Raw genomic sequence first — 14310 nt, forward strand, 5'->3', positions numbered from 1 at the left:
GAGGTATTAAGAACAACTGGAAGTTTTAGAAGGTAGTTTCAAATTAATCACAACTAAAATGCGTCTGTAAATACAATCATGGTTTTTTTCTAAGAAAAGCTGATATAAATATACTGCTTCTCATTTGTATTCATCTAAAATGCATAAGTATTTTAGGCTACTCTATTCCTAGAAATTAATTTTCTAAATAATCTATATGTGGCTCTGAATGTATAGATAAAAGATAGCACTCAGGTTGTTTTTTTCTTAAGCATTTATTTCAGGTTTATTTTCAGACACCAATATGTGGAAAACGGTAATAATAATAAATTTGAGACCTAGCTCAACAATGATTTTCTTCTGCAATGGTGGCAACTTCAATCTCCCTGAATTCCTACTCTCTTCCACTGGATGTTGTAGGTAACATTTGCCTAGAAGCAGATTACGATACTGAGTTTAATATGCACATATTTTCTATGCGAGCCCTTGAGATCAATGCCTGTGGAAAGCAAAGGAGGGGAAAAGATTAGGCAGAGGGAAGTGTCCTGCTGTAATCCAGATCCAGCAATGGTCTTAGCCAATCCCACATGGAACTCGAGCTAAAATGTCCTGCTGTGTTATCTCAGATTGGGCCAATATTGTTGTTGGTGAGTCAGTTCAGGTTTTTGACTTCACTACACAAAAAGAATTTGAGAGCAAGTCCAAAGTAAAAGTAGGCCAATGAGTTTACTGTAAAGCAAAAGTAGACTCTGAGAGGCTGAGTAGGATGCTTAAAGGGAGAGAAAGTCCTTAGTGCCTTAGGGGCAATTCCTTTTGTAGGAGCCGTACATATATATTTATAAAATACATAAAAGTGAGGTCAAGTATGCAAATGTGGACCTGAGATTGGCACATACATTCAGCATCGACATGCTCTAACACGCATTGTATAAGACATTAGCATTTAAAATCTCCACCTAGGAGCCTATTTTTTTTTTTACTATGAAAATGAGGAAAAGGTCATTACAATCTAAACCCTGAACCTAGCTGCTCAAGTGGGACCTTGGAGATGTCTCTAGCTTCCCCAAGGCAGGAAATTTTAGCTAAGAGCCTCTTGGGCTTTTGGTGCTCATAGGCTGGAAATGAGGGGAGCCTCATCATAAACAAGGGGCTTTTATTCTCTTTCCCTGACCATATCAGGAGCTTGTATCCACCTGGTAGCTGGTATCCTGTAGCACCGCTTATCTTGCAAAAGAGTTAGGTGCATGGGATATGAAAGGGGTCCACGGGGCTTCACACAAGGTGACAAGTTGGTATGGCATCCTAAACTTACTTCTCATGCTCCTGAATGGCTAGTCCTTTCTGCCTTTGCTCTGTCAGTCATCCCTCATGGGCTGTCCTGGAAAGGATCTTGTACTTGGTCAGGTAGGCTCATTCTCTGAAGTTGAGGCAAACCCTGAAAGGGTTGAGATTTAAATGTCACCTGCCAATAACATTCCTGGAAGCTAGAACAATGCATTTTTCCTTGAAGGGATAGCTGGGCAGCTCACAGTGTCCACAATGCTATATAAATAAATAGTAGTGATGTTATAAAGCACTAGCAATACACACACACACAGACACACACGCAGTGTTTCATTAAACCTTAACCCAACAAAATCCTAATCAGCAGAAATTTTCACTTTAAAAATATCTATACAAAATAAGTAATACATCTCTAAAATTTAAAGAATTTTCTAACAATTTTAACATAAAACCATTTATATTTTTATAACTTTTAATTTAATTTTATATTTTATTTTATATACTTATTATAATCGATTTATCATTTTAATTTTTGATTTCTCCTCAACTTTTGAGGGTCAAATTATAATAATACAGGGCTGGACCTAGAAGAAAGCAAGCTCAGCTACTGAGTATCCCATGAAGGTAAAGCAGGACCTGGTTTCTGAACCTTGCACTCACTGGTGTATATTTCATTCCTTGTACCTGAACTGTTACCTGGATTTTCAGCAAGAATAGAACCTTGTTTGCTCTATGGAGTTCTGTAAAACTCATGGTGAAAAAAAAAAAAAATGTGATAAAGCCCTGCTGCCTTACCGTATTTCCAGTTCAATTCCTTCTGAGTAAACGGGTGCCAGCCAGGCCTACTGTGACCTTGTGAGTCTAATTGCTTACTTGAGCTCAGGTAAGAACTATAGATGAAGTGAACTTGTTATGACCATTGCCTTGTTTTATTTACTGATGCTATGAAGTGTTAATCATCTCATGTTTGATACTTAAATTTATACTATTAGTGGTAATTTCTAGGTGTAAGGTAAAATAAAATAGAATTGTTAAACCTAGTGTCATCTAAATAATCCCCTCCTATACTTTATGGCTTTGAAATGTCACTTTCAAGAATTCTTGGAATATGGATATAAGATGAGAGGCTGAATACAGTTCTAACTAAATTCCTGCCATTAATGTTATGGAAGTAGAAATTGTGTTAATTTTTTTTGGTAATACCTAATAGGAAAGCATGATAACGCATTATTGGTGGACTAGACATTTTGAGAAACTCTTCCAAAATAGAAATCAAGTGGAGATTGGATACATCAAAAACAAAAAAGAAACACTCCTGAGAAAAGGATTGGAGGATGGACCAAGGCACTGCAGAGTAAAAACCATATTGAAATCTTTCAAATTGTGTCCGTATTTCATCTATTCATCGAGAGGAGTCCTAACTCTATGAGTTTTGTCTGCATTCTGCCTCTTCATTTAAAATGAATAATTGTGTATTTCAAGTGAAACATGTACATTTTATTGATCTTTGATATAGTGTAAAGAGTTGTGCCTTACAACCTCTTATAATGTTTACTTATTTTCATATCTGTGGTTTCACTGAATGTTTTACTCTCATTTTTACTTTGGCTTTCTTACCTTTTTTCTTGGTTGTTTTTTTCTGAGCTTTATCAATTTTCTTGTGACTTTGAAATAAAAAATTTCTTTGATATTTTAATATTTACAATAATTTTCTTCTTGTTACTGTATTTATGTTTATGAATTTCTTCTTTCAGATTTCCTTTCTGGTGACTCATTATTATTTTAAATCATTACTGTTTTATAATGATGATAACAATTATGATTTTTTTTAGATGTTAGTTTCTGCAATGCTAAAGTACTTTATAAACATAGTATGTTTACTTTCATTACTTCTTGTTTAATAATAAAGTAGTTCAATAAAATCATTTTCCCTTAAGTATGTCATATCATCAAAGTTCTAAAAATTTAGTATTCTCTTTACTTACCCTTATTCTTCAAATAGTTTGTAAATAAAATTCTTATTTCCTTTTCAATTAAAAGTTATTTAGAATAGAGAGTGTGTCTTAGTGTTCAAAATTATTTTATAAAATTTGATCTGAGGCAAACTGGGATCCATTGGAGACCTGATATTCAGTCATACTGATTTTTTTTTTTTATTATACTTTAAGTTCTAGGGTACATGTGCATAACGTGCCAGTTTGTTACATAGGTATACTTGTGCCATGTTGGTGTGCTGCACCCATCAACTCGTCAGCACCCATCATCTCGTCATTTACATCAGGTATAACTCCCAATGCAATCCCTCCCCCCTCCAACCTCCCCATGATAGGCCCCGGTGTGTGATGTCCCCCTTCCCGAGTCCAAGTGATCTCATTGTTCAGTTCCCACCTATGAGTGAGAACATGCGGTGTTTGGTTTTCTGTTCTTGTGATAGTTTGCTAAGAATGATGGTTTCCAGCTGCATCCATGTCCCTACAAAGGACACAAACTCATCCTTTTTTATGGCTGCATAGTATTCCATGGTGTATATGTGCCACATTTTCTTAATGCAGTCTGCCACTGATGGACATTTGGGTTGATTCCAAGTCTTTGCTATTGTGAATAGTGCTGCAATAAACATACGTGTGCATGTGTCTTTATAGCAGCATGATTTATAATCCTTTGGGTATATCCCAAGTAATGGGATGGCTGGGTCATATGTTACTTCTAGTTCTAGATCCTTGAGGAATCGCCATACTGTTTTCCATAATGGTTGAACTAGTTTACAGTCCCACCAATAGTGTGAAAGTGTTCCTATTTCTCCACATCCTCTCCAGCACCTGTTGTTTCCTGACTTTTTAATGATTGCCATTCTAACTGGTGTGAGATGGTATCTCATTGTGGTTTTGATTTGCATTTCTCTGATGGTAAGTGATGAGCATTTTTTCATGTGTCTGTTGGCTGTATGAATGTCTTCTTTTGAGAAATATCTGTTCATATCCTTTGCTCACTTTTTGATGGGGTTGTTTGTTTTTTTCTTGTAAATTTGTTTGAGTTCTTTGTAGGTTCTGGATATTAGCCCTTTGTCTGATGAGTAGATTGCAAAAATTTTCTCCCATTCTGTAGGTTGCCTGTTCACTCTGATGGTAGTTTCTTTTGCTGTGCAGAAGCTCTTTAGTTTAATGAGATCCCATTTGTCAATTTTGGCTTTAGCTGCCGTTGCTTTTGGTGTTTTAGACATGAAGTCTTTGCACATGCCTATGTCCTGAATGGTACTACCTAGGTTTTCTTCTAGGGTTTTTATGGTATTAGGTCTAACATTTAAGTCTCTAATCCATCTTGAATTAATTTTCGTATAAGGAGTAAGGAACGGATCCAGTTTCAGCTTTCTACTTATGGCTAGCCAATTTTCCCAGCACCATTTATTAAATAGGGAATCCTTTCCCCATTTCTTGTTTCTCTCAGGTTTGTCAAAGATCAGATGGCTGTAGATGTGTGGTATTATTTCTGAGGACTCTGTTCTGTTCCATTGGTCTATATCTGTGTTTTGGTACCAGTACCATGCTGTTTTGGTTACTGTAGCCTTGTAGTATAGTTTGAAGTCAGGTAGCGTGATGCCTCCATCTTTGTTCTTTTGGCTTAGGGTTGTCTTGGAAATGCAGGGTCTTTTTTGGTTCCATATGAACTTTAAAGCAGTTTTTTCCAATTCTGTGAAGAAACTCATTGGTAACTTAATGGTGATGGCATTGAATCTATAAACTACCTTGGGCAGTATGGCCATTTTCATGATATTGATTCTTCCTATCCATGAGCATGGTATGTTCTTCCATTTGTTTGTGTCCTCTTTGATTTCACTGATCTGTGGTTTGTAGTTCTCCTTGAAGAGGTCCTTTACATCCCTTGTAAGCTGGATTCCTAGGTATTTTATTCTCTTTGAAGCTATTGTGAGTGGAAGTTCATTCATGACTTGGCTCTCTGTTTGTCTGTTACTGGTGTATAAGAATGCTTGTGATTTTTGCACATTAATTTTGTGTCCTGAGACTTTGCTGAAGTTGCTTATCAGCTTCAGGAGATTTTGGGCTGAGACAATGGGGTTTTCTAAATATACAATCATGTCATCTGCAAACAGGGACAATTTGACTTCTTCTTTTCCTAACTGAATACACTTGATTTCTTTCTCTTGCCTAATTGCCCTAGCCAGAACTTCCAACACTATGTTGAATAGGAGTGGTGAGAGAGGGCATCCCTGGCTTGTGCCAGTTTTCAAAGGGAATTTTTCCAGTTTTTGCCCATTGAGTATGATATTGGCTGTGGGTTTGTCATAAATAGCTCTTACTATTTTGAGGTACGTTCCGTCAATACCACATTTATTGAGCGTTTTTAGCATGAAGGGCTGTTGAATTTTGTCAAAAACCTTTTCTGCCTCTATTGAGATAATCATGTGGTTCTTGTCTTTCATACTGAATTTAAATAGGCCACATGGGTAGGGAACCTTTGTACTAAAGTTAAGATGCATGCTCTGGGCTGCCTTTTGTGCTTCCTGCAGTTGCACTGTAACAAGACTTAGGTTAAGTCTATTACCTTTTTGCCCTTTGGATTCACGCAGCTGGATGTTAGGAGGGCCAGGCCTTTTTGTTCTTATGTGATACTTACTCCCCATTTCTCTTATAGGACATAAAACTGGGGCATAGGAAACTACTCGGTCTGTGAACTACACAGCCTTATCAGCTCCATTTTGGCATGAGACCAAAAATGATCAATTTCTCCAATCTCTTTGAAACTCATGGAAATATTTTAGTTTGTTCTTTCCCCTCACTTCAAGGATAAAACCTATCCTCATATTTTGGGGTCTCCAATAATTCTTGTCATAGACACACCAGGTCACTTTCTTAGGGAACAAAAGACAATGTGATAAAAATCAGAGTTATACATTACCAAGAGTGGCTACTGGCTTTGAGACAAACATATCTAAGCCCTCAAACTGAAACATTAGTGAATGAGATCTTGCTTTGGGATACTGAAGCAGGACTGGGTTGTATGGAAATTGGGGTCATCCTTAAGAAACCTGAGATTTTAAAGATAGCTTCACTTTCCGTGGGTAGGGTTCAACATGAAAATACTATGTGTTTGTTTGCTAGGCCCAGAAAAAACTCAAGACAGAATAGGCAGAGCTTCAGTATATGGGTTTTATAGGCATTGCTCAGTGGAATGCTTTTCTGTAGCCTGTAGTGTACGTACATTTAGTTATCTCTTTTTTTTAATCATCTGGGATATAGGATATCTCTCTTGGGAAAGCAGATTTCCACCATGAAAGGAAGAATTTTAGGAAATAATTATTTTCTTTGGTTGGAATTCTGAAAATATAAAAATTTCTCTTTACGGTACTCTGGAATAATTCTGAGTATCCTAGTTTCAAAAATTGTAAATGTTTTCTAAGTTCTTAAGAATCAGACGATTTGTGTTGATTTTTTTCTAACTTATAAAGAATATATTACTTTGGCATAGAATATGAGGTGTGCAATCTTTGTATTTAGAAAACTGAACACATATTGCATTATTTTCTTACATTTTACTGTTAAGAAATGTTTGATAGCAATTTGCTTTTATTTTCCTACTAACAAACTGTCTCTCTATACATCTTCACACACACATACACATATATACATGCATACTTCAGAGCTTCAATTTATTATTAAAATTCAGAAAACTTCACAACCTCTAAATCTTTTTTTAAAAAGAGATCTTCTTTGTTGTTGAATAGTTTTTTGCCTTAATTCAGGGAATGTATCATAAGATATTTTAAAAGATAATTGATTAATTATTTGCAATATTTAAACTGCTTTTTCTTGTGTTGATTGAATTATATATTTTGGTAATCAAGTTTTATATCTGAAAGCCACATTTGTAAACTTATTCTTCTTTAAAGACATAAAGACTTTTTGAATATTGTTGAGTGTATAAATTACAGTTAGTTGACTTTTTAAGCTTTCTTATGGCAAATATTCAGGGGGAAAAAAGCCTTTTTGTTTTATTCTGCCAAAAGAGTCTCTATTTTTAGCTACTGAATAGTTTCATATGCTTAGGAATAATCATTTATTGTTCTTCTATTATATAAGAACATCAATGTTTAAATTTAATAGGTAAAATCCTCTTTAATTAGGATGGATTTGTATTGAAATATTAAAGTCTGATTTAAAGAGAGAGATTTGAGTTTCTATTTAATCAAATCAGAGGTTTCACTGTCCAAAACCGGAAGTGTTTATTTCCAGGTTTATTGAGCTATAATTAACAAATAAAAATATATATGTTTAATGTCTGCAACATGATATAATATTAATGTATATATAATGTATACATTGTGAAATGATTACCCCAAATTAACTAACCTGTCCATCACCACACATAGTTACCACTTTGTATGTGTATCTGGTGGGAGCACATAAAATCTAAGTAAGCAAATTTCAAGTAAACAATACAGTAGTATTGTTAACTACAGTCACCATGATATATTTCAGATTCCCAAAACTTATCCATCTTTTTTTTTTTTTTTTTTTTTTTTTTTTTTTTTTTTGAGACAGAATCTTGCTCTCAGCCCAGGCTGGAGTGCAGTGGCGTGATCTTGGCTCACTGCAAGCTCCACCTACGGAGTTCAAGCGATTCTCCTGCCTCAGCCTCCCGAGCAGTTGGGACTACAGGTGCACGTCACCACACCCAGCTAATTTTTGTATTTTTAGTAGAGATAGGGTTTCACTATGTTGGTCAGGCTGGTCTCAAACTCCTGACCTGTGGTGATACACCCACCTCATCCTCCTAAACTGTTGGGATTACAAGCGTGAAACATGGCCAAACGTATTCATCTTATGACTGAAAGTTTACACTCTTTGACCAGAATCTCTTCATATCTCCCAACCCACAGCCCCTAAACAAGCACATTCTACTCTCTATTTCTATGAGTTTGACTTTTTTACTTTCCAAATATAAGTGAGGTTATACAGTATTCATCTTTCTGTGTCTGGTTTATTTCACTTAACATATTGTCTTCTGGGTTCATCCACGTTATTGCCATGGCAGGATTTTCTTCTTTTTTTTTTTTTGTGGCTGAATGATACTGCATTGTGTGTGTGTTTGGGTGCATGTGTGTGTGAACACAGTTTCTTTATCCATTTGTCTATCAATGAATGTGTGGGTTGTTTCCATATTGTGGCTAGTATGACTAAAGATGCAATGAACATAGGAGCTACGATATCTCTTTGAGATGCAAATTTTATTTTCTTTTGGATGTATATTCCGAAAAGAGATTGCTAGATAATACTATAGTTCTATTTTTAGTATTTTGAGGAATTCTATACTATTTTCCATAATGGCTATACAAACACACAGTTGCACCAATAGTGTACACGAATTTCATTCTCTCTACATCTTGACCAACATGTGTTATCTCTTAATTTTTTTGAAAACAATTATTCTAATATATATGAAGTGATAACTCAGTATTTTAATTTGCATTTCCCTAATGATTAATGATGTTAAGACCCTTTCACATACTTCGTGGCTGTTCAATATGTCCCCTTTGAAAAAAATGTCTATTCAGGTTTTCCAGTCATTTTTAACTTGTTTTTTTCTATTGAATAATATGATTTCTTTATTTTGGATATTACGAACTTATTACATATGTGGTTGGCAGATATTTTCTCCCATTCTGTGTGTTGTCTGTTTGTTTTGTTCATTGTTTCCTTCACTGTACAGAAACTTTTTAGTTTAATGTAGTTTCACTTATTTATTTTTGCTTTTGTTGTCTGTGCTTTTGGTGTCATGTCCAAAAGATTATTTTGACTATCCATATCAAAAATTTTCCCCTATGTTTTCTTCTAATAGTTTTACAGTGACAGATCTCATATTTAAGACATGAATCCAACTTGAATTACTTTTTGTATATGATATAACTTAGGGACCAATTTCATTTTCTTGCATGTGGATATCCAGGATTTCTAAGATCATTTATTGAAAAGGCACTCCAGCCTGGGCAACAGAGCAAGATTCTGTCTTACCCTTTTGTGTATTCTTGCCACACTTGTTAAAGATTCGTTAACCATATATATATGGTTTATTTCTGGGCTTTCTATTTATTCCATTGTTCTGTCTTTTTTTTTATTTTGACAGAGTCTGGCTCTGTCACTGGGCTGAAGCGCAGTTGCGCAATCTCGGCTCACTGCAACCTCCACCTCCCTGCAACCTCTGCCTCCCTGGGTTCAAGCGATTGCCATGCCTCAGCCTCTCTGTAGAGGGTCTGTAACTGAGACTACAGACCCTCCCGACCATGCCTGGCCAATTTTGTGTATTTTAGTAGGGACGGGTTTTCACTATGTTAGTCAGGATGGTATCGATCTCCTGACCTCGTGATCCACCCGCCTTGGCCTTCCAAAGTGCTGGGATTACAGGGGTGAGCCATCGTGCCAGGCCAAATTGTCTATCTTTATGCCAGCACCATATATTTTGATTACTCTAGTTTGTAATACAATTAAAAATGAGGGAGTGTGATACGACCAGCTTTATTCATTTCTCACATGATTGTTTTTATAATTCAGGATTTTTTGGTGGTTTATTACAAAGTTCAGGATTATTTTTCTCTTTCTGTGAAAAATGCTATTGGAATTTTAATAAATATTACACTGAATGTATAAATTGTTTTGGATAATATGAAAATTTTAACAATATTATTTCTTCCATTTCATAAACATGAGATATCTTTCTATTTAAGTCTTTTTCAATTTCTTATATCAGTATCATGTAGTTTAGAGTGCATTTTCATCTCCTCGGTTAAATTTATTTCTAAGTATTTCACTTTTTTGGATGCTAGTGTATATGGGATTGGCTTCTTGATTTATTTTTAAATATTTTAGTTTTAGTGTATAGAAATACAACTGATTTTTGCATATTCATTTAAGATTTTTTTACCCCACTCTTTATTTATTTATTTCCTTGTGGATACACAGTAGGTGTTTATATTTATGGGGTACATGAGATCTTTTGATAAATGTATGCAATATGAAATAAGCACATCATAGAGAATGGGGTAGACTTTCCCTCACACATTTATTCTTTGAGTTACATACTGCTGTGTAGAACCCAACTACACTTACTAGCCTCTGGGAGCTATTCTACTCTCTGTGTCTACGAATTCAATTGCTTTAATTTTTAGAACCCACAAATAAATAAGAACATGTTATGCTTCCCTTTCTGTGCATGGCTTATTTCACTTAACATAATGATCTCCAGTTCCATTTCTGTTGTTGCAAATTGCTGGATGTCATTTTTTATGTGGCTGATTAGTACTCTGTTGTGTTCATGTACCACATTTTCTTTAACCACTTTTCTGGTGATGGGCACTTAGGTTGCTTTCAAATCTTAGCTATTGTGAACAGTATTGCAACAAGCATAGAAATGAGGATATCTCTTTGAGGTACTGATTTTCTTTTCGGGGGGGTATATACCTAGCAGTGGGATTGCTGGATTATATGATAGCTCAATTTTTAGATTTTCGAGGAAGTTTCAACCTGTTTTCCATAGTGGTTGTACTAACTTACTTTTCCACCAACATTGTAAAAGGGTCCCTTTTCTCCACATTTTTGCCAGCATTTCTTGTTGCCTGTCTGTTGCACGTAAGTCATTTTAACTGTGGTGAAATATCTCACTGATGTTTTGATTTACATTTATCTGATAATCAATTATGTTGAGCACATTTTCATATGCCTATTTTCCATCTGTATATGTCCTCTTTGAGGAATGTCCATTCAAATCCTTTGCCAGTTTTTTGATAGGATTATTATATTTTTTCCTTCAGAGTTATTTGAGCTCCTTACGTATTCTGCTCCCTTCTTAGAAGGATAGTTCACAAATATTTTCTCCTATTCTGTCTCTTTGTTGATTGTGTCCTTTGCTGTGTACAGCTGTTTAATCTAATGTAATCTCATTTGTCCATTTTAGGTTTGACTGTCTGTGCTTGTGGGGTATTGCTCAAGAAAATTTTGCCCAGAACAATGTCCTGGAGAGTTTCCTTAATGTTTTCTTATAGTAGTTTTATAGTTTGAAGTTTTAGATTTAAGTCTTTAATCCATTTTCATTTTTTGGTATATGATAAGTGTTAGAGGTCTAGTTTCATTCTTCTTCATTTCAGTTTTTCCAGAACCACTTATTAAAGAGACTGTCCTTTCCCCAATGTTCTTGGCTTCTTTATCAAAAATGGGTTCATTGTAGGTGTGTGGACTTGTTTATAGTCTTGCTACTGTTTCATTGGCCTATGTGTCTGTTTTTTATGCCAGTACCATGCTGTTTTGGTTACTATAACTCAGTAGGGTAATACGAAGTCAGTTAATGTGATTCTTCCAGTTTTGTTCTTTTTGCTTAGAATACTGGCTATTCTGGGTCTTTTGCGGTTCTACATAAATTTTAGATTATTTTTTCTAATTCTGTAAAGAATATCATTAGTATTTTGATAAGGATTGCACTGAATCTGTAGATTATTTTGGGTAGTATGGATATTTTAACAATATTGATTCTTCCAATCCATGAATGGAATATTTTTTTTTTCATTTTTTGGTGTCTTCTTCAATTTCATTCATCTGTGTTTTACAAATTTCATTATAGAGATCTTTCAGTTTTTAGTTAAGTTGATTTCTATGTATTTAATTGAATGTGTAGTTAATACAAATTGGATTACCTTTTTATTTTTTTTTCACATTTCAATGTTGACAGGTATGCTACTAATTTTTGGACATTGATTTTGTATCCTGCAATATTACTGAATTTGTTTATCAGTTCTAATAGTTTTCTTGAGAAGTCTTTGTTTTTTCAAATATCAGATTATATCACTTGCAAACAAAGATGATTTGACTTTGTTTTGTGCTACCTGGGACTTCCAGTACTATGTTGAATAACAGTGGTGCCATGGGGCATACTTGTCATATTCCAGATCTTAGAGGAAGAGCTTTCAGTTTTTTTTCCTATTAAGTATGATACTAGCTGTGGATTTGTTGTGAATTGCTTTTATGTAGAGATATATTCCTTCTGTACTCAGTTGTTTTGAGAGTTTTTATCATGAAGGAATGTTTAATTTTTATCAAATGCTTTTTCTCAGGGTGTATTGAAATAATTACATGGCTTTTGTCTTTCATTCTGTTGATATAATGTATCACACTGAATGATTTGCATATGTAGAAACATTCTTGTATTCTAGGTATAAATCCTATTTGGTCATGATAAATGATCTTTCTAATGTATTGTTGAATTCAGTTTGCTGATATTTTGATGAGAATGTTGGCATTAATCTTCATCAGAGATACTGGCTTGTAGTTTTTTTGTTTTGGATTTTTTTATTTTTTAATTTTTTTTATTTTTTATGTATGTCAGGTTTTGGTTTCAGGGTAATACTGGACTCAGAATGAGTTTGGAAGTATTTCCTCCTCTATTTTTCAGAATAGTTTTAGTAGGATTGTTATTATTTTCCTTAAAATGTTTGATAGAATTCAGTAGTGAAGCCATCAGGTCCTGAGATTTTCTTTACTGTGAGACTTTGTGTTACACTTTTGGTCTTCTTACTCATTATTTGTTTATTCAGATTTTGAATGTCTTCTTGGTTGAATCTTGGTGGGTTTTATGTGTCTAGGAATTTGTCCATTTCATCTAGATTTTCCAATTTATTTGCATAGAGTTGCTCATAGTAGCCACTAATGTTCTTTTGAAATTCTGCGGTATCAGTTGTAATATCTTTTACTATTTCTGATTTTATTTATGTTGGGAGAAAAGCTGAGTGTTAGGAGAGAAGCTGAGGCAGGACTTGCATGTCTGCTAGACTTGCTGGCTCCTTGCTTCTAACACTCCCATTATCTCAAGTAGCCATATATTTGAAAGAAAATGCTAAACCGTCACAGCTGTAGCTCATTCGCTTGATACATCACTTCTTTCAACCCCCACATCCTCATCATCTGTTTCTTTGTTGGATCACCAATAAATAGCTTGGGCTCCCAGAGCTCAGGGCCTTCGCAGCCTCCATACTAGCGTTGGCCCCCTGGTCCCACTTTCTCTCCTCAGTTGTCTTTTCTCATTCTGTGTCCGGAATTGGTGGGTTCTTGGTCTCACTGACTTCAAGAATGAAGCCATGGACCCTAACGGTGAGCATTACAGTTCTTAAAGATGGTGGTTCTGGAGTTTTTCCTTCTGATGTTCCGATGTGTTCAGAGTTTCTTCCTTCTGGTGGGTTCATGGTCTCGCTGGCTTCAGGAGTGAAGCTGCAGACCTTCATGGTGAGTGTTACAGCCCTTAAGGCAGCGTGTCTGGAGTTGTTCCTCCTGTCTGGAGTTGTTCATTCCTCCCAGTGGGTTCGTGGTTTTGCTGGCCTCAGGAGTGAAGCTGCAGCCCTTTGCTGTGAGTGTTACAGCTCATAGAGGTGGCATGGACCCAAAGAGTGAGCAGCAGCAAGATTTATTGCAAAGAGCAAAAGAACAAAGCTTCCACACTGTGGAAGGAGACCCAAGCAGGTAGCCGCTGGCTGGCTTGGGCAGCCTGCTTTTATTCCCTTATCTGACTCCATCCACATCCTGCTGATTGGTCCATTTTACAGAGAGCTGATTGGTCCATTTTGACAGAGTGCTGATTGGTGCATTTACAGTTCCTGAGCTAGACACAGAGTGCTGATTTGTGTGTTTACAATCCTTATGCTAGACACAGAGTGCTAGACAGAAAAGTTCTCCAAGTTCCCACTAGGTTACCTAGATACAGAGTACTAATTGGTGTATTTACAAACCTTGAGCTAGACACAGAGTACTGATTGATTTATTTACAAACCCTGAGCTAGAAACAGAGTGCTGATTGGTATATTTACAATCCCTTGGCTAGACATAAAGTTTCACCAAGTCCCCACTGGACTAGGAACCGAGCTGGCTTCACCTAGTAGATCCCACAACAGGGCCTCAGGTGGACCTGCCCGACAGTCCTGCACCATGTGCTTGCACTCCTCAGCCCTTGGGCAGTAGATGGGACAGGGTGCTGCAGCACAGAGAGCAGTGCTAGTAG

At 35.8% G+C, this 14310-nt stretch overlaps 1 long non-coding RNA gene across 1 annotated transcript in view; it reads right to left on the bottom strand.

The window, feature by feature from the left end:
- Nucleotides 1–238: 238 nt before the first annotated feature.
- LOC144340904 (uncharacterized) overlaps nucleotides 239–14310 on the bottom strand; it is a 32705-nt gene continuing 18633 nt past the window's right edge. Inside the window, exons 2-3 of the long non-coding RNA XR_013417449.1 lie at nucleotides 1292–1521; nucleotides 239–478 (exon numbers count right to left, since the gene is read on the bottom strand). This is a non-coding gene — a long non-coding RNA (uncharacterized LOC144340904). The remainder of the gene's footprint in view (nucleotides 479–1291; nucleotides 1522–14310) is intronic.

This window comes from Macaca mulatta, chromosome 5 (assembly GCF_049350105.2).
Source record: "Macaca mulatta isolate MMU2019108-1 chromosome 5, T2T-MMU8v2.0, whole genome shotgun sequence".
NCBI classification, from domain to species: Eukaryota; Metazoa; Chordata; class Mammalia; order Primates; family Cercopithecidae; genus Macaca; species Macaca mulatta.